The sequence below is a fragment of the Sceloporus undulatus genome, chromosome 1 (genome assembly GCF_019175285.1).
Source record: "Sceloporus undulatus isolate JIND9_A2432 ecotype Alabama chromosome 1, SceUnd_v1.1, whole genome shotgun sequence".
NCBI classification, from domain to species: domain Eukaryota; kingdom Metazoa; phylum Chordata; class Lepidosauria; order Squamata; family Phrynosomatidae; genus Sceloporus; species Sceloporus undulatus.
Window position 1 is genome coordinate 159,885,362 of NC_056522.1, and position 25,874 is coordinate 159,911,235.

Genomic DNA, 25,874 nt, shown 5'->3' on the forward strand with positions numbered 1-25,874 from the left:
GAGCAACGTAGGTGTTTGAAGGCATAGCACTGGCAGTGTAGCTTTGGCTCTGGAACTCCATCATTGTAGCTACATCTGTTGATGCAGAATTTCAGTCTCTGGCTCTCTATACCAATCTCTCCCTTTTCAAGGCATTGTTGCCTGTGTGGTGGCAACAGCCAATAAATGTTCATCCCTGAAAAATATATTCCTGCATTACAAAAGTAACATCCTATTATACCTCTACCCTCCCAGAGCCATGTACTAGCAATGTGCTAGTCCAAAAATGGTAAAGGGACAGAACAATCAGTATGTAACTCCTGCAGAACCAAGAATTACTGAGAGTTTCAGGTGTGTGTTGACACACCAAACCACTGAAATGACCAAAAGTCCAGAGGAAAATTGATCACCAAGCCTCTTCTGGTGGCAGATCAGAATTCTTTCATTTGGTTTCAGGTCTAACTATGGTTTAGGTAACCATGGAGCCTGAACAGACAGGCCAAAATAAAGCTGGTTCAAGTCACTTTGAAGTATGCTGTTTAAAAGACACATGCATATTAAGAGGCAAGAAGCTGTGCCAAAGCTGTGCTCTAGTCCTTAGGACTGAAGGGTGGCTTTGGTGTGGCTTCCGGCCTCTTAGGACACATGCAGCATTTAAACAACATACCTCCAAAGTGACCCAAAGCAGCTTTATATTGACATATCTGTTCAGGCCCCATGGTTACCTAAACCATAGATAGACCTGAAACTCATAGAAGAATTCTGATTTGATATGTTGTTGTGAAATGAACTGCTCTAGTGTTTGTATTGCTGCAGTGCTTTGATACTACTTACTAGTTGTTGTTGTTGTTTGTCTTCCTGGAAGTAGATAATGATTCCTTTCTAATGTCTCTCTTCTTTTATTTGGTAAAAAATTGCTTTAAACCTGCAAAGTCCACTATTGATTTTAAGATACACTAGTGGTGTGCTGTCCAGAGATCTGCAGGAGCTTGCATACATTCTGAGAGCATGCTTGCACTGAGGATCCTTTGAACCTTGCTTGACACAAGTCCAAAAAGATTGGTCCCAACAACTTGTATTCACACAGAGTAGTTTTTCAGAGTGTTTTTTTTGGGGGGGGGGGGTTGTGTTGTGTTTTGGTTTTTTGGCTACATGGTCATGATCTAGAAGAGTTTATTCCTGACTTTTCGCTGGCATCTTCGGAGATTGCTGGCATGGACGTTTTTCAGAGATTTGTTGTTGTCATTAACCAAATCATAATTAAGAAGAATCACAATCCACATCATGTCTCCAATGGCAAACATAAAATATTACAGCAGAGTATCTAATAGGTAATCTATTAGATTGTCTGTGACAAACAGCCCAATATGTACTAAGCAAATAATACAACCAAATGAACAAAATGCAGCTCCATTAGCCAGTCTTTTGCTTAAAGTATGGATAATTAACTCAAAGAGCAGAGACTGTGAGGTTTCTCAGTGCCAGGCTGTTTCTGCAGAGCTTAGTAGGTTGGGTGAGTCCCACACTCTCAGCCCCAGGAAACCCCGTGATAGGTTTATTTTAGGGTCATCATAAGTCAGAAATTACTTGAAGACACACAACAACAATAACAGGAACCATATTCATAGTAAGTGCTAACTTGAGTGATATTTACCACTGTTCTCCACAATAAAAAATAAACCCTTAAGGACAGCAAAACTTGGTATTTAAAATATTTAATATTGTTTTAAAACCCCACAAGATTCTATAAAGGCAACTGTTCGGAGCTTTCAAAACACACAAACAGTACTCGGAAGGGAAACCTGAGCCTGTGATCTGAAAACCATCGGGAAAAAGCAGGTAAGGCAAGCTATCATTTAAAACACAGAGGGATGCACATTACCTACTCAATTTTACCTGCCAGGTGGCCAGTTTACGAAGTGGTTGATGCAAGGAAGCCACGGCACTTGATAAAGTTCTCAGACTAGGCAGCACATTAGAATGTGTGGCACATTTGCATTAACAGAGATGATGAGGCAATCACTCAGCCTATTAAAATATTTTCTGTTATACAACTATTTGATACAAGGCTGATCTGTTACAGAGGGGGAAACCCAGAAGAAGCAATGATTGTGGTACAGCTTAATTTCACAAGTCAGGAACTAAAATAAGCCTTTTGGCATGGTTGCATCAGTAAGGACTTTTTTTTGCAAGAAATCAGAGTTCTGGGTAGTTGTGGTAGTAGCATTTGGCTTTGATTTACTCTCTCCTCATAGTAGTGGCAGTTTCACCAATGAAAAGGTTGTGGGTGAGGCAAAACCATGCTGGTGCAGTATAGTGAGTGTTGGATTGATTTAGGAGACTAGGGGTATAAATACACTATAGAAATGATGCAGTGGCACCATTTTAATTTGGCTTTCCCAAGTGTTGGGAACCCTTTTCTCCGCAGGGAAACAAAAAAAAACATTCTCTCCACCCCTAATCCACAGATAACCTAAAATGCTGTGTCTACAGGACGACTGGTGGCAATTTTTACAAGATCATGTCCACCACTCACTCCATTCTTGACTTCTCCTGTCTCACTTGTTTAGTTTGCATTGGTGAAGAGAAAGGATGGACGGAGGTTCCAGATGGCTCATAGCACTACCAGTCCAAAGATTCCAAATATTAACCCCTCATTCAGGAGAGTGCTGTTTGCTTATGGCTTCCACCCCGAATTTTATTCTTGTAAAAACCCTGTGAGGTAGGCTGAGCAATCGTCTTTTCTGTCTGCAGTTATAGGATGCTCTAAAGGGCCTCTTCTCTTAGCCATCCAGCCTTTATGGGTTGGTCGCCATCTACATCATCCTTTCAGTAAGGACATACGTGCAGAATGCCTTGCTAATTTTGATGTCTTTCATTGGTATCAACTCACTTTCTTTGCAGTCCTAACTCAATCATGTGCTGGTTGTAGGAGGTTAGGATTAGGCACAAGCCTTTTCTGGTGGCAGATTTCAGAGGTATGGCAGCAGGGAAGCGCTGCCTAAAATCTGCTTCCAAAAGAGCAAAAACAAAATAAAACACCTGTATAGAAGAGGAGTAGAAGAAGGAAAGAGATTGGCTTTGCTAGGTACAAGTTTCTTCCAGTCCAGAGATACAGCCACAATAATGGCACGATGTTAAAACCAAGGTAAGGATAGTCCTGGGAGGGATTTTGATGTAGCACTGGTTCAGATGACTTTTGGCCCAACTAACTGTTGGTCATCTTGGCTATTTAGGATTGCATTTGTTGTGCCTTTGTTTCTTTGCCTTTGCCTTGTCGTATTCCTGCCTGGCAATTGTGTCCAAACCAGCAGTGAGAATACTATTGTGCTGAACATATTAATAAAGAAATAGGATGGTAGATGTGTTTTGAGTTGAAATAAATAAATCTCTGTTATTAAATACAACAAATTATTAAAGTTTTGCTACTCAACAATTGTTGCATGACCAATTCTGTTTTGACCTGAAATAACTTGGATTAAGCTTTCGCTAAGGAAAAATGTATATCTGCTTCTATTATTTAACATAGAAGGAGTCTAAAGGTGGTGTATATGGCAACAGTGCCAGTTTTGAGAAAAATAACTGACGCAAACACCCTAGGGTGTTTTTTATACATTCTTCTCATAGTTATAGGGGACTTGGAGGGAATAATAAACACATTTTTGCTCTTGTTAAGGCATTGCCCAAAACACAATAACCCCAGATTGTTGAGTCTACATCACACTGTAAACATGCCCTATTAGCAAACAATACATTGAATAACTGTCTTTGTGTGACCTTCAGAAAGTAACACAGTGGCTCAGATTACTTATTATCATGGTGTGACTCTTTACCTTCATCACTCCCATCTTAACCAGAAGGCATTGACTTATTTGAGGAAAAAGGTGCAAAATTCATAATGGTCACCTTCACTGCAAAGATTTAAAAGCAAAGACAACAAAGTATGAGGCTGCTATTGAAAGGTTTTTCAAGCCAAGGAAGGTACCTCTATTTCTGCTCCATATCCATATTACAACCTTAACTGTACAATTTTCATCTGTGTATGTGACTCCATGAATTTCATAGGTTTTCTTAGGCAAGGAATACTCAGAGGCGGTTTTGCAAGTTTCTTCCTCTCAAATATAGCTTATAGCACCTGGTGTTTGTTGGCGGTCTCCCATCCAAGTACTAACCAGGGCTGAACCTGCATAGCTACCAAAATCAGACCAGATCTGGTGCCTTTAGGGTATTTAGGCCTCATTTTGTCTGCAAGGATGACTAATTACTATAGTTTGTTTTGTTTTGTTTGTTGTTTGTGGGGGAAGTCTGGCATCACATTTCTGTACAGTATTCTGCTGCTACTCACACCTTGCAAAGTATTTTGGGGAATTACTCAATGCAGAATTACAAATTATTGCTCTGTACAAAAACCACTTTTGTTACCAAAAAAGTAAGATTTGTGGGGGGTTTTGTACAATGTGAATACTGGGAGAAACTGTGCAGAAATGTTGCTGCTGCAGGCTTTCCCAAATGTTAGGATCCCCTTTTCTCTGCTGGGAAACAAAGAAGTACATTCTTTCCATTCCTAATCTACAGATTCTTGACTTCTCCTGTCTTGCTTGAAGATGGAGGGAGATTCCAGGTGGCTCGTAGTGCTACTATTCCAAAGGCACTGTGGAGCTATTTCATCTTTCCCTTTTAAACAGATTCTTCTTATTTTAGGAGGCAGTAGAAACTGCAGATAAGTACATGAGAATTGCAACTGAGGATCAAATGAAAGATACTGATGTTTCTAGACATCCATGAACATGACAGGACAATTGCAAAATTAGAGCTTCTTCAAGAAGCACCCTGTTAGGAATTACCAACTCACACCATCTGCAATTCAGTCATACATACTACATATACCCATTTGTCTTTTGGGGTGACCTTGGGCAAGTCAGATGCTCTCAGTCTCCTGGGAAGGCAATGGTAAACCTCCTCTTAACAATTCGTACCAAGAAAACCCCATGATAGGTTCGCCTTAGGGTCACCAAAAGTTGGAAATGACTTAAAGTTATACAACAACTACTACAGCAACGTTGTCTTTTGCTTGGTGAAATCTATCAGTCACACCTCCCAGTATGATGTTCTCACTTACAGGATAAAGGGTAGGCTTGTTGTTTTGGCCACATCGGCTCAACACAGTCATTCTACTTGGAGATGTCCATAAACCTCACTAGTCCTATCTAGTATTATGCTGTTTACATTTATTGTGTCTAGTACTGTGTCACTGATAGCATACATGATGGACGGCTCTCTTGGATGTACTATTTGGAAAGGTATCCCCACATCACTGGGATTTCTGTCCATGAAAATACAATACGGCAGATACTTTAAATTTATATGGTGTGGGTGGATAGGTTTAAAAATTCACAGGATGGAGTCAGGCTGGAATAAGATTCCTCATTTGTCTTTGGACTCACCATGGGAACTTGTTATGGATCCAAAGAAAAGATATAATTAGACAACCTCTAAAGGCCATTAGAACTGAAAAGTAAAGATTTGAAAGCAAGGGCAAAATCTTTGGGAGGCTACAGGGCTCAGCCTTTCCCTTTCCCCTCCAGATTTCCATATGAAGCAAGAAGCTCCCCTGAGGATGCCAGTACTAGGCAGCACTTGAAGGTCCGTGTGATGGCTGCAACGGACCCTTCTGTTGTTGCCTGTTGTTGTGTACCTTGAAATAATTTCAGACTTATGGCGACCCTAAGTTGAACTTATCACAGGGTTTTCTTGGCAAGTTTCATGAGAGAGGGTTTGTTATTGCCATGCCCTGAGGTTGAGAGAGTGTGACTTGCCCCGGGTCACCCAGTAGGTTTACATGGCCAAGCCACGAACCCTGGTCTCCAGAGCCATTGTCCAGTGCTCAAACCGCTACACCACTTCTCTCCCCTTAATTGCAACATTTGGGATGCCCCATGCTATATTTGTTTTCCTCTCTACTTCTATGAGAGGATTCACAACACAAAAAGAACAGCAGTAAACTCACATGTTTTAAATTTAACTTCTGAAACTTTGGAAGGACTGGCAACATTATTATGATCCTGGGGAGGCTTTGTAGGATGGTGGTAGTGCATTTTTCCTAAATGTCTTCAGAGTGCTCTAAAAATCTCCAAGAGGTAAAACCAGACAAGCGTTATGATGGATTTGAAACTTGAAATCCACATCGTAAGTATTAACAAAACAATCCTAGATCAACTAGTTAAAAAAAAAAATCCTAGAAGCAAGCTTACATATCTCTCAAACTTCAGAGCCATAAACATTTTAATAGTTTACTTGCCCGAGCTGATTTTCACCCAACTTCTGTCTGCTGCTTTCTAGAAAAAGCAGGAAGTTAGAATAGGGACTGTGTTAATTCAGGCAAGCTTAGAGGTTGCAATAAATGCTGTGCTCCAAGGGCAAAAGATACTTCCAGGCCTTTTAACACTAGCGCTCAAAGGGCATCATGCAGTTGCTTCTCTTTCCCTGCTTAACAAAAACATTTGGGGTAAGAAAAACAGTGGGAAGCACAGTGGGAAAACACAGAAGCTGATAGCCGCCCTCTCAAATTCCACATTTGAAGTGGGGCAATTGCACAAGGCAATTGGAAGAAACCCAAATGCAATGAGCAAAAACAAGGGGGGGGGGAAATCTACTAACCAGATTGTCAGATATTTTATGTCAAGCGGTATGGATTTGGGAGACAGCATGGCATGGTGGTTTGAATGGTAGTTTTGAGACAGATGGGCTGAAAGGGGCATGGCGGCAGTGATACTAGGGTTATGGGCTGTGCACCAACTGCACGGTCCTTAACCCTAGTATGTGCGGGCAGTGTCCTGATGGCGGCCTCCCATACACACAGGGACCACCATCTTTATGTAAGCGACACACAGCATCTGCCTGTCGCTGCGCGTCGCTTACATCATAAGTGTGCCATTGCCTCACTCATGACATCTGCCCAGAAGCTCTAAAAGAATTTTTTTTCCTGGTTCTTTTTACTCCAGAGGGACACCATGCGGTTTGGCGACTGTAGCGTCCATCTGGAGGGAAATAGGCCACCAGCAGGCCACCCTTTTGGGGTGGTCTGTCCCGGGCCATAGACTACAAATCTGGAGATCAGGGTTCAGTTCGCTGCTCAGCCATGAAATCGCCACTGGATGACCATGGGTAAGTCATATGGTCTCAGCCTCAGGGAAAGGAAATGGCAAAACCTCCTCTGAACAAATCTTGCCAAGAAGACACAATGAAAGGTTTGCCTTAGGGCCGCCATAAGTCAGAAATGATTTGAAGGCACACAACTTCAACAAAGTGTGGTTTTGGTTGAACAGTGGGCCCTTGGCACCCGCTGGAGTTTCATTCCAGGACTCCCCCCCCCCCCCAATGGATATCAAAATCCGTGCATGTTCAAGTCCCATGAAATATAATGGATAGTAAAATTGTGTTCCTTATATAAAATGGCAAAATTGTGGTTTGCTTTTCAGTTCCATGCTTGGCCATGGAAACCCACTGGGTGAGCTTTGGTAAGTCACACCCTCTCTGTCCCAGAAAACCCCAAGATACATTCTCCTTAAGGTTGCCATAAGTCAGAAATGGTTTGAAGCGACACAACAATATACAACTTGTTATGTTCAAAGCTCATTATTTACAGAATAAGGTGTTCCTGACATGTTACTTTTTGGAGTTTTTTTTAAAAAGGATTTAAAAATGCAAAAGTGTCCAAAATTCCCCCTCAAGTGACTCTCCAAAAGCAGCAATTGAGAGTAATAAGTAAATACTGATCATTGGACTGAAAAGTAAGGTATGGTATAGACCGCCCCAAAGGGGCGGCCTGCCAGCAGCTTATTTTCCTCCGGGGGGGAGCCACAGCCACCAAACCACATGGCTTCCCTCTGGAGTAAAAAACCCCCAGTATTTCCAGGTTCTTTTTACGGCGCCGGAGTGACATCATGAATGTGCCACTGGTGCATGCACAACATAAGCGACACATGGTGCCGTGCGGATGCTGCTCAATTCTTATGTCACAATGGCAGCGCCTGTGTACATGGGATGTTGCCATTACTATGCCGCCAGTCCGTGCTAGGGTTAGGGACCATGCGGTTGGTGCATGGTCCCTAATCCTAAAATTGGCACCAGCACGCAGCATTTGGCTCATCTGTTCCGGGCCTAACATTCTTACCTGTCATTATCTATTATTACACTGTTAGAGCTTTCTAACCCAAAAGTTACATAGGTTTAACAATGTTGGTTTTTTTAAAATAATAAATAATAATTTGATGACTTGTAATGGTGTTACTTTTCAGTTCAATGAATAACATTTACTATTACTCCTAATTGCTGTGTTGGTAGCTTCTGAGAGTGAGTTTTCAGTACAGGACCATAAGTGTCCATAATATCACAGTTTAGGGATGAGAAAAAGCTTCAGAAAGGACTGAACATTCAAAAATGCATGGAAAGAAAGTTAAAGGGTTAGAACCACACTAACAACCAAGAGACAAAAAGCCCTAAGATGCCTGTTGGAACAACATCCAGAGATCAAATTAGCTGTGGAGAGATGTCTCATAGCTGCATGGGGAAATACTAATGCATGGAGCAGCTCAGCAGGGTGGGGTGGACTTGTAGGGGTCAGGAATCTTATTAGTCAGGCAACCACAGATGAAGTAAAAGCGCCAGGAAACAGGCTTTAGGGACTTGAGCAGAGCGTTCTTTGGAAACAAATCTTATCCCATATTCTACTTATGGTCTCTCATTGATCCTCTGTGGATAAGCTAAGGTACAGGCCTGGTTTTGAGGAGTTTAGGAGGAGGATGATTTCTGAGCCTTTTCCAAAAAGGCTATCTTCAAATCTCCCTTAGATGAGGTGTTCAGAGGAAAATCTCCATCCAGTGATCAGTATCAGTATCTTAGGATACTGATACTGAGCAAGAGATGGGCTTTATTGAGTATTGTGGCTCTGAGCTACAAAAGTATATCTGAGTGTTTGTTTTCTTAAGTACCTTGATTTTGACTTGGAAATGTAGTGATAAATAGTAGGATTGTATACTCACACTGTTTTTCCAGTCTTCACAAGAAAGGAATAGAAAAGGATGTGTCTGACCCCCTCCCCCTCTCATTATTTGGTAGGTCACTCATGAGGAGATCTGCAAAATGTATGGGAAGATTAGATGGAGATCTCTGCACCAGCAAGTAAGCAAATGTTTGTGTGTGAGGAGGGAATGTGCACAAAGGTGACACAATACTGGTGGGATGGGAGGGGGAGAGTAAAACCAGTACAGACAAATGTGACAAACTGGCGGGGGGAGGAAGAGGGAAGGGTAGCCCAATCTAAACCCTCAACGCCAATCTCACAGCTGGACATTTCCGGAAATAAAAGATAAATAAAATAGTTTTATTTTTTCCTTCTCCATCATAGCATATTAGTGAGTTTGCCAGGGGGAAATATGTAGCTGGTTAGGCCAATGCCATCTCCATCATATGTCCGTATTCATACATTTAAAATTCCCTCGCTCACTCACTGGGGCAGCAAAGGGGGAAAGGAGATGGGATGGGGAAGCATCCAATCAGGACTAGATTGAAAGGCAGATAATAAGAACTATTGGTTGATAGGTTGATGGATGCTGGTAAGGCAAAAAATAGCGGAGCATCTTAGTGAGTTTGCCAGGGGGAAATATGTGGCTGGTTAGGCCAATGTATCTATTAGTGTGTGGCATTAATGGGTTGCTGCAGGATCATTGCAGAGCAGGAAAATGCAAGGTGAGGATGCTTATTTTGGTCAGAGTAGACAATTCCATAATCCTTCAGGGGAGAACAAGCCCATCGAGAACAAGATAAGCACCATTTCATCTAATCAGATAACAGCATTAACAGCAGTCTTGTTTGGATTAAGCTGCAGGTTATTGGCCCTCATCCAGTGCATTGTCACAGCAAAGCATTCATCTAGCATGTTCATCTCACCTAGGGTTGCCATAATTGTCCACTAAAACCCGGGTCAAAATGTGGAACAGAATCTAGACCATACTGTAGGACATTTAAGAAAAATGGAGGACCTTAAAGGTCCTACATTTTGGGCTGAGTTTTGTCCTGCCATTGTCCTACAGTTTTGTCTAGAATTTACCCTACATTTTGTCCCAGGTTTTAGTGGACAATTATGGCAACCCTAATCTCACCTGATGAAGAGGAGACACATTCCAATCCAGAACTTCAAATGACCCAATTTAATAGTTTCATGGAGATCAAGGCTAGGGAACAACTCCAAAAACCAGAGGTTGCCTTCAGGGGTTCGTCAGCCAGTCTATGAGCGTCTTCTGTTGTTATCTTGAACCAGTGTCTGGAGATAAAAAAGCCAGTTAATGCCTGAAAAGCTGCCATATGGAAATGAACTTTGTGTTGCAACTTGAGAACCTACAGCATGGAATCAAGAATTGGTCTGTAGCCCAGAGCTACATACAGTGCAACTCAGGATCCTGTTGTACACAACTCAGCTGGGCTTTGCAGCCTGAGAAAGTGTTCATAGAATCACTGAATCGTAGAGTTGGAAGAGACCCTCCTCTATACACACACCAAGTTCACCTTGCATGTGGGATTGTTGTTGGTGTGTATTTATCCTCTGGAGCACCTGCAGGGGCACATGTGAGTTGGTGCCTTTGAGGGGAGGAAGGGGGACTGTTGGGGGTAGTTTGGAATGGTAACTTGAGTGGCAGGGAATGGTTTAAGCTGCTTTCCTCTCACCACCATTCATCTGCTTAGCCTGGTCATCTTCTCAAGATGCTTTGTTTTAGAGCAGGGCATAGCTGGGGAACCCTTCAAATGTTAGTGAGTTCCCAGACAAAGTTCATCAACTTTGGGACTGAAGGATCTCCATTTCCGCATTAAATTAAATGAGAAGGATGTTGTGGCCTCATCCACACTGCAAAATTAATGCAGTTTGACATTGCTTTAACTTCCATGGCTCAATACTGTGGAATGCTGAGATTTGTAGTTTTGTAAGAGATTTAGCCTTCTCTGTCAGAGAGGTCTGGCGTCAGAGCAAATTACAGATGCCAGAATTCCATAGAGATGGAGCCATGGCAGGTAAAGTGATGACAAACTGCATTAATTCTGCAGTGTGGCAGCAGCCTATGTGTAACACGGCGATTTGCCCATCAGAACTGAATAACATACTGGGCATTTGACCACTCCTTAAATAGCATCACAAGCTGTCCAGCACCAATTCAGAGAGAAGCACATTCAGGATTACCTTCTCACAGCCAGTGTTTTGTCATGTTCTGAACAGACAGTGGCTAGCTAAGACATGCCTTGGTAATATTAGCTCCCTTGAGACCGAGCGTACATGATTATTTTTTATTTCTTAGGCAGCGTTAAAGGCAATTATTCAGGACCTCAGCTGGGAACTAACTCTTTTGTTTTCTCTTGATAGAACTTTTTTTTTTGCCAACCTGTTGCTAGATACAGTCCCTGTCAGTGATCCATTGACTCATGCTGATGATAAAAATAGAGGGACCTCCTCTCTAGCGCAGGCATTGTGATTATTGTGTGCTTTCAAGTAATCATTTTATTAAGGTTGTACCCGTTGTATCTGGCATATCTTGCCTGACACTTCCTGCACTTAAAGAGGAATATAAAAGAGAATGAAAGCACACTTACAAAAATAATAATCCCCAAACACATGTTAGAGAGCTATTTTACAAAATGCCCTTCCAAATGTTAGAATTTCATTTCAGTACTAAAAGATCAACATACCCTCTGTAAACATATTAATGTGTGTGTGTGTGTTAAGGCAGAAAGTTAATTCAGAGCTCTTAGGACAGCCTCTGCGGCATAAATAGCTCAAGCAAAGTGGAATAGTTTAAAAATTCAGGACCAACATCTGGGAGGAAGTCATCAGTCGCCTCCTTAACCAACATCAGCCACTTGAAGCGATCGCCTCCCTCTGTCTTAAGGCAGGGCTGGCCCTCAACACAGGCCCCTGGTGTCTGGTGGCACTATTTTAAATTGTTTTAATTAGTTTCAAGTTGTCTAATTTTTTTAACTGATAAGTTATTTAATATTTATATATTTATTTTAAAAATGTATATCCCACACTTTATCCAAAGAGTTCAGGGCAGTTTACAGTAAAATCAAATTAAAACAATAAAAAAATCACAAAAGTTTTTTTTAATAAAAATATATTAAATAGTTTCTCAGTCAATTTAAAACCAATTAAAACAATCTTGGAGAATATAACCACAAAACATCTGCAGCCTGGATAAAATCAGTTTGACTTTAAATTTTAAAAGCCAGGTTTTAGCTTGGTGCTGAAATGATTCCCGCATCAAACCTCTGAGGGAAGAAAATCCTATAACTGAGGTGCCACTGCAGAAAAGTCCCTCTCCCATGTCTTTCCACAATACGTTTCCCCTATGAGGCACAATATATTTTTAGCCTTTTAAAATGATGGTTATTATTTATTCTTTTAAATTGATTTTAACATAAGCTGCCCTGAGATCTTTAGATACAGAAAGGAATATAAACATTTTAATTAATAAATATAAATAATTATCCATAAAGGGGACACAAACTGCTCTGGGTTTTAATCTATCCTTTAAAACAGCTACTCAAGGTGCTGGACCCTCTCTCCAAAATATATTTAGCAACTTGGGCAGTTCTTTTAAAGTCTGAATTCACTGCTGCACTGACACAAGCCACCAGCTGCCACTGAGAATGGCAATGATAGAAGTGGCACAGTCTTTTATCCCACTTGGCAGTGGTGGTGAACCAGCAGCCCAAATGGCAAAGCTGAAAGATGTTGGGCCCAGGGTGACCAGACATTCTCCTTTTCCAGGATATCTACTATATTTCAACCTTCCATCCAGGAGGGATTCCAAAATGTCCTCCATTTTGTGCATATTTGACCCTTGATACGGATCATTTTTTAACACATACACATACCAACAAAAGAGATATCTTTGGTGTTCCTCTGGCATATCCACATTATGTACACTTGAGTACATAATAAAAATACAGTTTATGTAACACAGCTGTAAATAAACCATATGAAATTAATTTCTATTTATATTAGTGTTTTTAGCTTTTATTTGGTAATGGCCTAGATTTTTCTTGAATGTCCTACATTTTACGGTGCCTTCTTTGTGGTTATGAAATCTGGCCGCAGCTCCACTGGTGCATCTGCCCATCCATTCACATTCGCTTGGGCTGGTTGCCCAGGGATCAGTGTTCCTGTTGAGGCTGTGATGCCCATAGAGGTCAGGGCCTGGTGTTGGCAATAATGCCAATATGCTGGTCTATACCTCCATGTTGCATTGCCTTCTAGGCTGGCCAGTAGTATTTGCAGCTCCCTTAGCATTCCCACATCTGGACGAAGTGGGTGTCAGAGCGCTCACCTTGCTTTTGGGGCCCATTGTGGTGCTCCAACCACCTCTGCTCTTCAGCAAAGAAGCCTAGACTGCTTGAAACCTACCATAAACAGAGCTAAGTGGATGAATTGGGAGCTGGGAGAGCTGTAGGTGAGAGGCCTTGTATGAGTGGCATGGGTATAGTCGGCCCTCCTTATCCACAGAGTCTTTATGCACAGATTCGACCACCCGCAGCTTGAAAATATTTTATAAACACATAAATTCCAGAAAACAAACCTTGATTTTGCCATTTTATATAAGGGGCACTATTTGACAACCCCATTGTATTTAATAGGACTTGAGCATCCATGGATTTTGGTATCCACAGGGGGTTCTTGGAACAACTATATATGGGGGTGGGTGGGTGAGTGAGTGAGTGCAGATGGATAAAAATAGATAAACATGTTAATAGATCTCTGGATATGATTCTGTCACAGACAGTTGACTGCAAAGAGTTGCTCAGTCTGTTTGCTCTCGGCTTCTTTAGCAAAGGACCATTTCAGGGTTGCTTGGCGCCTCTCTGTTTTCGATCCTTTAGTAATGGGGATGGATTAATTTGGAATCATGGGCCACTGAGCTGAGAGCTCAGGTGTGAAAGGAATCCCAGCTGGCTGCTGCTGACTAGACAGCAACTGAAGGCACACTTCTTTGATTAGGCTCCCAGGAACAGAGTAATTAACAGAACCAGCTTGCCTTCCACTGCCTCATTAGCTGCAATACTGATGTTACTTTTAAAAGCTGCAGGGAGTGGGGGCAAGGGAGTTAACCTCCCACATGGGTAGCTGTAGGAAATTTGAACTTCATGATAGGAAGACTGTGGGCGTCAGCGTTTTCAGATTTCACCAGACAAGTCTGCCTGGTCACCGACATTAAAGTTCGGATACTTAAGAGATTATCAGATTGGGGGGGAGGGATCTGGGAGTAAAAGCCATACTTCTGGCAAAGTTGTGCGATCACGCTGAAGATTTTCAGACACATCGTGCTCATCCAGGACCTAACCCATGAAGATCTGGGAATGCTCTAACAACCAACCATTCACGGTGAAAGTCACATCGTGCTTATCCAGGACTTAATCCATGAAGATCCGGGAATGCTCCAGCAACAAACCATTCCCAGGGAAGTCCCGGGAATGATTTGTTGTTGGAGCATTCCTGGATCTTCGTGGATTAAGTCCTGGATAAGTGCAACGCCATCTAAAGATCTTCAGCGCGATCACGTGACTTTGCTGGGAGTATGCCTTTTCTTCCCCGATTTCCCCCCACCCCGTCTGATAATCTCTTATGGCATTGTGTGTATCCAGGCACTTCCAAAGATAGCATTGCAGGCTTTCACTGGGCTATTAGAAGGATTAAAAGGTTGGACAAAGACTTTTTAAAAAAGCCTTGAAACAGACTATTTCTGTTTTAAGAGCTAGGCCTAAATCCAGTTATTAATTCCAACCAGAGTAGCGCCATTCAATCAGTGGAAACTTGGTAAGTCAACACTTGAGTAAATTCCACTGTTTTAAGTCCTAGCAATTGAATTTAGGCCTTCAATTTCAGTAACCATTCTGTTTCTGTGCCTGCAATAAAAAGATGTTATAGCACTCCTGTGTCTGTGATAACATTTTTTAAAATCTTTAAATCACACTTGTCCCAGACAGTCCTTCAAAAAGTGGTTGTCCTGTCTGGACACCTTACTTGAAGAGAATAGTTTAACTAATGAGAGCAAAGCAGTCCTTATTCTATTCGTTTAGGGTCACTTCCTAGTGCTCCAAGCTCAAATTTCTAACCTCTAGGGTTGATCTTGGAAGCTAAGCAGGGTCAGCCCTGATTAGTACTTGGATGGGATGAAATACCAGGTGCTGTAGGCTACATTTCAGAGGAAAGAACTGGCAAAACCACCTCTGAATATTCCTTGCCTAAATAAACCCTAGGAAATTAATGGAGTCACCATAAATTGACAGGTGACTTTGAAGGTACGCATACACACACAAGTTTCGTATAGGTCCATAACACACTGTAGAAATAATCCAGTTTGAGACTGCTTTAACTACCCTGGTTCAGTGCTAGGGAATTCTGGGAGCTGTAATTTTGTGATACAATTAGCCTTCTCTATCAGAGAGCTCTGGTGCCACAATAAACTACAAACTATAAACTCTCTCTCTTTTAACTCAGATGAACATCTTACTTGACTATCCTGACTTCCCCTGGTAGCAGTGGCTACTGTCTCTCACATGAACTGGGATAGTGAATCCACTCTATTTGCTTGTTTGTTTTAACCATCTGAGGTGCTGGACTCATTTGGGGTCCAGAGTTCAGCACTTTGGACTGTTTAAAGATCAAAATGAAACCCAGAACAGATTCACCATTCCACTAACTTGAATGGCACCAGCCACTACCGGGCTTCCAGAATTTAGTACCTTCTTTTCTTGAATATAGCTCAAAAGGTTCTCCAGCTGGCTTAGAAAGTGAATAGTGGCCATGCTGGTTGAGCTATTTTGGGAGTTACCATTCAAAGATACATTTTCTAAGAACCCCCCCCCCCCCCCCCCCTCTCCAAAAAAGTCCCCAAAACAAAATCCAGCCCACACCCTCTAATAAAAATCTGCCCCCCCCCCCAGCCCAGTTCTTTTGCCAAGTCCCTTTGCTACCTATCCATTGACAACCTTAGGTAGTCCTCAGAGACAGAAAAGGCTTGGCAGAGCTGGACCAGCCACTTGGCTGGCTTCCCCCATTAAGCTGAGAGATGCCAGTCAGTCCTAGACGCTGTTGTAGATCTGTTCCCTTGCAGTCTTGATCCCGCACATGTTTACTCAGAAGCCACAAGACTTGTTCCCAAGACTTACTCCCAAGCAAAGCATGGAAAATATACTTTTAAAGACTAGAGTTCCCAGAATCCCCCCCCCCAGCTTTGCTCCCAAGCACACAATATTTCAGACCTAGGTGCAATTGTGGCCTATTACACTACCAGGGTAGAAGATGCAAGTTGACCATCAAGAAGTAGCTAATAACAAGTGTGTGTTCTACTTAAATGCCAAATGGCAGTTAACTTAGCCATGTGTTTCTCTGTAAACCTGACATATTGTCCATGTTCATAAATTACATTTCTGTTTTTGTGAAGGACCAACTCCCAACAATGTGGGATCTTTTGCCCTCTTTTGCCAATGTGAGATCTTTTGCCATCTTGTTCCTCTTTCCAGCCCTCTGATAGGGGACATCTCTTATTGAGTCAATTATTGTTAGTCGATTATATGTTATTATGCCTTGTATTGTATTTTGTATTATTTATATTTTTTTCTTTTTTCTTTTTTTACCTTGGTACTATGTTATGTTTGTAATTTGAATTTATTTAATATTGCTTTGTTTGGAGTTGTGTTGGGGGCTGGCGAAGGGATTAATTATGAGTTTTATTTGAATTGTAATGTATTTTTTCTTTTGATTTTCATTGATTTGTACTGACTTATATTGTACTTTTTATAGCTGTAACCCGCCCGGATTCTACATGATTGGGCGGAATATAAATAAATCATCATCATCATCATCATCATCATCATCATCATTATTAAAAAGGACAACTGCCAGTGCTAAATAAAGGACCTTTTTTTATAAAGGAACCCCGGAAACCGTACCTGTTTCCAAATCCCAAATAGCTTACTCTAACTACTTTTTGAAACAGTGTTGGAGCTCTGATTTAAGGCAGTCTGCCCTAATGTGGCATTCTCCAAAACTGCAACTCAGATCAGCCCCAGTTAAGGTAGCTGCTGGTGATAGCAGTTGTGGTCCAGCACATTTGGAAGTCACCATGTTGGGGTGAGGCTAAACTCAAGTTGGTAAAGAATTTTATTTGGTCAAGGCTGTCTGTAAAATTAACAGACATAATTATAGGTTTGCTGTAGTCTGCAAAACCACAGCTCCAGGCACATCGAAATTTAATGCAGCCACCACAAGCCCAGGGATCATCTGAATCAGCACAAAAAGATCCTTTTTCCATCTAACATGAAGCTCCCTTATCTACCTCTGTTGAAAGTCTGAGTGTAGGGAGGAAGAGAAAAACATCCCAGCTAGATAATGGTGCTGACCTGTCCCAGCAGTTATAACCCTTGTTGGGATTCATGTGTTTATTTTTATGTCAGCTTATCTTTTTAAAGTTTTATATCTTCAGACTGAATTGATATTTTCAGTATTTTCAACTTTATCTGAAAGGATATTTCAGTGCCATACACATAAATATTAACCATTCAGGATTATTTTTAAAAGCCTAAAAAGCAAAGATAAGTACAATAAAGTCAAGAGGTATAAAATTTATTTTATTTATTTATTGGATTTATATCCCGCCTTTCTCCCATAGCTGGATTCAAAGAGATTGGGAAAAACCTCTTTCAACCAGTTTAAAAATGCAAGCTCAACAAACTCAAAATGCTCAGCCATTTAGTAAAATAGCCAGATTCCTGCTGGGATCTTACATCTTCATAAGTAGATGTACATCTGCAGGAATTAGAATTGCAGAGCTGCGTAACATCTGTATTGCGTAGAGGTCGGCTGTTGTATTACTACGCAATAGAGCCAGCAAAGTGTCTGATGAGCATCAGTGTGCACAGCATTGATGTGTGATGCTGATGATGTGCATTGCAGATCAATGTACATTGTAAACTGATATGCCTCTTGGACTGTTGCACATTAAGCTGAAGTCCCATTACACAACTTCGCCATTCAGTAAAGGGTTTCTTAGCACCTCTTCTATATAGCTTTGTTGTTACTGCTGTATTTTTTCAAGCTGCTTCCAACTTATATAGACCCTTAGGTGAACCTATCATGGGGGTTCTTGGAAAGATTTGTTCACAGAGGGTTGCCATTCCCATCTTCTGGGCTGAGAGAGTGTGACTTGCCAAAACTCACCCATGGGTTTACATGGCCAAATTGGTATTCCAACCCAGGTCTCCAGAGTCCTAGTCCAATGCTTAAAGCATTACACCACACTTGCTATGCAGCTAGGTACACATAAAGTTATACAACATAATGGGTCATATAGGTTTCTGGCTGATGGTTTTAACTTGTCACTGAGAAGTGTACATTTCCAGCAGGCAATCCTCTTGCAGGAGTTGGTCCCACACGCACCGAATGTCTTTAATACTTTTTATTCTCTCACAAATCATGTTCTGCTGATAAAAAATGGCTATATGATATGAAAAAGAGAATTGCATGAGAATTATCTTAACTAAAACATCTCTCTCTCTACTTGCAAAATATTTATTAGTGTAGCCACAGTTGGCTTTGCTTGTTTTTCTGTTGCTATCTGTCCTGGGGCTTTTTCACACCACACACTTATTGCACTGAGATTCCACTTTAACTGCCATGATTTGATCCTATGGTATCCTGGGACTGGTAGATTAGGGAGGAGTAGTTGGAATCCTCAGCCAAGTAATGCCTCTGGTACCTCTGACCAAACTACAAATTCCAGGATCCCATAGGATGCAGCCATGCCATTTAAAATAGAATCGAAGTGCTGTGTAATGTGAAAGGATTCTGATCAGTCTCACCATTCATTTGTAGGGAGCCATCAATTCTGTTTTCTCCCACATTCAAAATCTTAAAATTGCAAGCCTCACTTATGAAAAAATTGGCTGCTCTAGGTAACTTTTTATCAAAAGTGCCTAAAGTAAAATGCTCATCTATCCACACTAGCCAAAACTGAATCGAACCAGCTGTCACTAACCTGGAGGAGACTACGTGTTACATACTACAGTATTAAATCAAAAGCTGGTCAGAAAATAAAACAACCTAATTCAGCACTACAAACATGATTACTCAAGACTCTAAAAGATGGATGACTAAGAGCTTCGGATGGGTCAATCTGGCTTTCTCCTTCATTTGATGTTTTTCTTCACTGTCTCAAACACTTTCTGTTTCATTTATGAAGAAAAAGGTGATCTTGGGAATGTCTGACAAAGAAAATGAACAAAATCCTCATGCTTACAGGGAGGCCTGGGAGTCGGCTGCTCCCTTAGCATCTATTTGACCAACACACATCTCTGACAGAAGGAAGCAAACCTTTTCTTGGTGGGCTAAGTATCACTCACTACTACAGGTCAAGATACTCCTAAATGATTTGATGGGAGCTCTGTGTGTGTGAACAGTGAGCACTGTAGGCCAAAATTACTCAAAATGATGGTCCATGGACCAGTGCTGGTCTGCAAGTTGCTGGTCCATGCTTGAATTTCCAGGTAAGAAAGAAAGGAACCGCTGGTAATAATATGGCACAGATATAGTACCGGCCTCTGGCACACCGGTGGGAGGGGGAATGCCTGTGATCCACTTCAGATTGCTTGAAAACATTATGTGTCCCAGCCTCTCATACATGCCTTAAAGCAGGTTTCCAACAACCTGGTGCCCTCCATACATTTTGGGCTACAACTCTCATAGTTTCCTACTACCAAGCATGCTGTATCATGAGACCTGAGTTCCAAACATTTGGAAGACACCAAGAAGCTTTGGAGAAGACTACCTTACAGTGCAGAAGGAAGTACAGTTCGTTTCAATGGGTCTTGACTTACTCCTGGTTAAGTACAACTGTAAATGGTTTAGGATGACATCAAAACACACACACACACACACAACCCATGACATTTTCCACTTATGGATGTACAGAGAGCAAGGGGAAAGTCTATGCACTCCATCGTGTAATGAGGTTCATGCACATATTTACTCTACTGCATGTTCAAACAGTATCTACAACCAGCCCACGCATAGCTGTGGTTAAGGAGAAGAACTTCCAGGGAAGGCAGTGTGACCTCCAGGTAGAATGGGGCCTCCATCCCTGCCTTTTTTTAGAAAGTATACATTCCAAAGGCTGCAAATGACTGTAAAACAGAAGCTTTTATCTAAAGCCTTTGTACAATTATGTTTATGGAGCCATGAAGTAGGTTTTAAAGTGAAGCTGGTTTTAATTCCTTGAGGACTTTTTTAAAAACAAACTTTTAAAACTGTTTGCCCTCTATAGAACAGCATTTCAAGTCAGAAACACAGGCTTCTTTCTTCTACATCAATCAGATGTCACATTTTGCAACCAGTTACTGGGCCAGCACTCAGAAATAACAATATTATAAGGTTAGGAACAGGAAAGAGGCAGAAGATCCTTCAAAGGCCATACTAGGGATTCCTTTGAGTTTCAAGTCCGCCGCAGCAAGAGTAGCCAAATATCCTGCTTCACAGGTGAGAGTCCCCTCTTTGATGCACTTAGAGAGTGGTCCTCTATTTAGAAGGTGCCCTCTTTTTGAAGGGTGCTCAGAATATAAGTCTTCTGTTTGAATATATCTTCTGTTTGAAGATCTGTCTGGTCTATGCCAAGTTTGGCTTAAAGAGAAAGAACCACAAAATGGAAGAACAAGTAGCTACCCATCAACAGCTTAAGCATCCATGCATCAGTGTGAGCAGAAACACATGTCACCATTCACTATGGTGAGATTATATATATATATAGTGCTGTAATTGTTTTCAGATCTACATTTAAACATTAGAAATGGCTTGCATAAACTTCATGAAAATTAGTGTCTTCATTTGTTTTTTCTCTTTTCTATTTTTTTTTACTTTCCTCTTTTTTAAGAGATGAATTCTAAGTGATTTCCCTCAATGCTCACAAGGTAAAGTTTAAAATGCTTTTTAAAAGCTGTGATGTGCAATAAGAAATATTTTGTTCCATTACTCTCTCTGAACACAATCAACCAGCGCACAGGAAACACCTCATGTACATTAATTTGAGGGATTTAATAACAGTGATAAGGATAAGGGTGAAACTAGCAATCTTGTGTTGTTTTTCCCATGTACATCTCCATCCCCCACCCCCCACCAGAAAATCTCAGTTCCAGAGAGGTGGATTAATGTAGCAACATTAATGTTCTTCTAAAGTTGTTTAAATTAGGTTAGTGGTTGGGAACCCCCAGCCCTGGGGCAGAATCCGGCCTGTCAGGGTCTCCAGTAAGGCCCACAGAATTCCCCATAAAAATCTGGGAACAAGGCAGGGCAATTGCATAGTAAAAGCCTTGTCTGGTAGCACTCAAAATAAACAAGGCTGTCTGATGACTGACGTTGCCTGTGGAAGAGGTTTTGTGGTTTATGAAATGTACTGATGAATGCTTTATAAGTAAGTAGTAGCAAAAATGGCCAAACGTGAGCCCATCTAATAACCACACGCAAGTTAATTATATGAGAACAGCTAACATGATTCACAAACAATTACTGAACTGCAACTTTACAAATATCATGTCTTCTTTTCCTGCTGACTCTAAAAATTAATATTTCATCAATACTTATTCACGGCTCATATAGAAATTCAAAATTTTGGCCCCAAAACCTTCCCTCAACTTATACATGAGGTTGACTTGTATACACGTATATACACTAATTCCAAAAATATGGTTCTCTTAACTTGATCATCCTTTCTTATTCTCATTCAGGAGTATGGGTGAATATGGGGCTGTACAAAATTCACCGCAGACGCAGCTACTTGTGAGGAATAATGTCTTAGGACTAAGCATGGAGAATCCTGTTTAGTCCACCCTGGAAATGAAATGCAAACTGTACTGTAAATCAGTTGTTTGCATTGTCCACCAGACTTTTTGAATGCATGCACCTATGTTTATCAGGAGCAATGTGTGCTATTTTCTGGACTCTGTCTTAGGGTCGGGTCTGGTTAGTACTTGGATGTTAGACTGCAAGACCCAGTAGCCCTTGTCAACACAGTCAAGGGTGAGAAATGTTGGGAGGTGCATTCCTGCAACATCTGGAGAGATGAATGACTCCTGCCTGTTTTAATGTTTCTTTGCTTGTACTGATATTGAGTATCAAATATGTATGTGTGGTAAAATCATGGTATCAGAAAGGTCAGTCATAGAGGATGACACACAAGAAAACCCTGCCTACTTACTAGTCAGTATACGTTGATAAAAGGGAACAGAAATTTGAAGTAGAAGCAGAAGCATGGAACCAAGCAAATGACAAAGAGAAAAGGCTCAGAAGCAGCGTAGATCCAAGCCATCACACAATAAAGCCAGAATATCCTTCATTTTAACATGACACCTTTGGATCCACCATAGCATAGCCATGTTGTGCCTTTGAGCATACATTTTAGCAGCACTTCATGCATTCTTTTAGTAAATTGGGATAGAATCATTAGCTATTTTGAAGTAAGTTTCTAATTTATTTGGGGTTTTAAATTTGATTTATTATTCTCATGAGGTGCTGATTTATCAGAGGTAGAAGAGGAAAGGGTGTGGAAATGGCAGAAGGCCACTGTGCTTCCAACCTTGTTTTGACCCTCCAATCTTTTATTTTCCATTTAATTTGACTGTGTCCACAAGCAGGCATCATCATATGACCCAATTATTTTCCATATCAGAGAGACCCAGTATCTTTAAACACAGACTAAGCCCACATTCTGTTTTCCTCTTTAAACATAACATAGTCTCTACCAATACAGATTTGTAGTAACAAGAGGTTCTTGCCCCCATCAGCTGCTGCTATGCAGCTCATAACAATCACCACAGCTAGGAAACAACATTTTGGTACAGTGCAGATCCCAGACACCTAAACACTCTTTATGGATTTAAAAATAAAACAAAAATGCAAAATATCTCCCCTCCTCCCCAACAATAAACGTGTGTGTGTGTGTGTGTGTATGCAGGCAAAGGCAAAATGTGTCAGAGATCTTCATACAAAAGTCAATCTGTCTCACCTCTTATGTATACAGATATAGCTATAGCATCATACAGTGCATACGTCTTGGAAGAAAAGGATATAATTTGATTTTTTTTAAAACTGATTTTAAAAAATATTATCAGCATCAATATGAACAAACATCTTTTCAAAGCTCCAAACCCAAATGTAATTTAAATTTAAGAACGCAAAGACTGTTTTTAATTCTTTAACATGAATAATCATTGGAAAAGTTCCTAAGTGAGTTTGGCCATGGACACACACACCCTGATCTAATTAGATTTCAACACAGACTCCTTTAGGTTTAAGTAGATCTGCGGTTGTGTTGTGCACACAGCTGAAGCTCTCCTCACTGCTTTCTTCTTTCTCTAACCTATCGGGTTGTTGTCCAAAGTACCTTGAGGGCACCAGATCCCATCTGTTCTCAGATGCTAAGCAAGGTCTGGTTAGTGCTTAGATGAGGAATAAATACCTGGTACTGTAGGATGCATCTCAGAGAAAGACAATGGCAAATCACCTCGGAGTCTTTCTTACCTAAGAAAACCCTGCAAAATTAATGAGGTAACCATAAGTTGACAGGTGACTTGAAGGCACTTCTGCTACAACTGCCCATGCCTGCAGTAGCAACCATGGAGATGGAAGAAGGCAACACTCAAGAAGGATTTGGAACAGCAAATCCACTTTTGATAAGATTCCACTGCAATTCCCATCACTTACTCCAACATGGAATGGAGGGGTGCCATCTTGTCTTTTACCTCAGCCTTTTGATGGATTTTGACTGAAATAGGCAATCTTGGGCCAATTCTCACTGTAACACAACTTAACTCAATTCTTGAATAAAGGATAAATCATCAAAGGACTTTGCCGCCTTGAGTCCCTATATTGGGAGAAAAGAGAGATATAAAATATGAGAAGAAGATGATGATGATGATGATGATGATGATGATGATGATGGTGATGGTGATGGTGATGATGATATATCACAGAATCCCCATTCTTGCCACAGTCATGTTAATGAAATGAAATGAAATGCATACATACCAGTTTGGGAGCACTCCCTATTGCATGTCTCTACAATAGCGTAAGCAGACTGTTGCTGGTTGTGTATGCTCTCTTCTGCCCTTACCCTTAACCCTGACTTCATGTCCTATACCCTACCCAGTCTGCTGTTTTTGTGTGTATATATTGTTTTTAATGCAATTCCAGAGTTATGCTAATATGATTTAACAACAACAACAACAAAATCCAGCCAAAATAATTAAAAGAAAAGTAAGTTTTTTAAAAGGCTGTACTGAAATAGTGAGGGAGGGCCATTGACACCAAATGACTATCCAGTCCTGGAACTGTGGCAGGAGTAAGTTATCACACCTGAAGACTAACACTATACCAGCAAGATTGGGAGCTCATTGACACTTTTTCTTTGTCAATGGCAAGGTGGACTCTAACAATGATTCAAGGTCAAGGCAGAGACAAAACGGATACGACATAGTGCAAAAGGTATCACAATTTTGATGGCAGTTTAAAAGCCGTATGTGATAAAGCCCTAAGTGTAATTTAGATAACTGGAAGATCCCCAGACATCAGTGCAAAGCTTTTGATCCAGAGGAATTTTTCCACTGGCTGAACTTGGAAGAAGAGGATTTTGGCTCATTCCCTCCTTCTTATGGTAGGCCAGAATTCTGTATCACCTGCTTAGCTACCAAACCACTTTGGTTACCACCATCACAAGCGCAGTTGGTGGGGAAACAAGAGAGGGACTTCTTGGTGGTTGTCCCCAGATTCTGGAACTCCCTTCTCGGGGAGGCCAAAACAGGCCCCTTCTTGTTCTCCTTGTGACAATCTTTTTGTTTAGACAAGCATTTAAAACAATTTTTTTAAAAAGAAAGTATTGGGGATGGTGTATTGTTTTAAAGTGTATGGTGTTTTCAGTGATTTTATCTTTTTAAAGCTGTATCCGATGTTGACATGAATGATCTTTTTAATACTGTAATAGTTTAATACCATTCTAATTGTCAATTTTGTACGTTTTTGACTGTACTGTGCTTTTTAGACTGTAAGCTGCTTTGGGTCCAAATCCTGGGGGGAAAGTGGGATTTGAATAAACAAATAAATAACATAGTGGAGTAGTATCTCCCAGCCTGATCCCTGCCTTCATTGTCACTTACTGGACTGCAGCTGCTGCAAGCAATAGGGATCTGTTCCCATATCAATTGAGAAGCAGCAGACCAACATTTCCACCTCTTTTGATGAGCAATCTCTGGTGTGATGGTTAGAAGCAGGGTCCCTGTTGCAATTCCCCCAGGTACTGGAGGGGTAAATGCATATCTACCAGTAAACAAGGACTGGAGGACTTTCACAGTCCCTACATAACCCCTAGACAAATAAAAAATGCATAATTCTAGTGAATTCCAGCTGTGGTGTCCTGTGTCTCCTGCAAATCTCCTCCAGAAGCACTGGAGGTGCCAAGGGAATTGGCAAAGTCTACTCTTCCACCCACATTTCCCACCAGTGTGTGTGGGACACTCTTAGAAGGGCTCCGTTTGGGGAATGCTCTTGCTAGTCGAAAAAGAAGTTGGATTCACCCCAGTGTGATTCACCAAGTAGAATCATAGAATCATAGAATCATAGAGTTGGAAGAGACCACTAGGGCCATCCAGTCCAACCCCCTGCCATGCAGGAAATCCAAATCAAAGCATCCCTGACAGATGGCCATCCAGCCTCTGTTTAAAGACCTCCAAGGAAGGAGACTCTATCACCCTCCGAGGGAGTGCATTCCATTGTCGAACAGCCCTAACTGTCAGGAAGTTCCTCCTAATGTTCA

General features: G+C 41.2%; 1 long non-coding RNA gene across 1 annotated transcript in view; it reads left to right on the forward strand.

The window, feature by feature from the left end:
- The first annotated feature begins 1,630 nt into the window (after positions 1 to 1,630).
- LOC121918886 overlaps positions 1,631 to 25,874 on the forward strand; it is a 29,807-nt gene continuing 5,563 nt past the window's right edge. The window contains exon 1 of the long non-coding RNA XR_006101333.1: positions 1,631 to 1,818. This is a non-coding gene — a long non-coding RNA (uncharacterized LOC121918886). The remainder of the gene's footprint in view (positions 1,819 to 25,874) is intronic.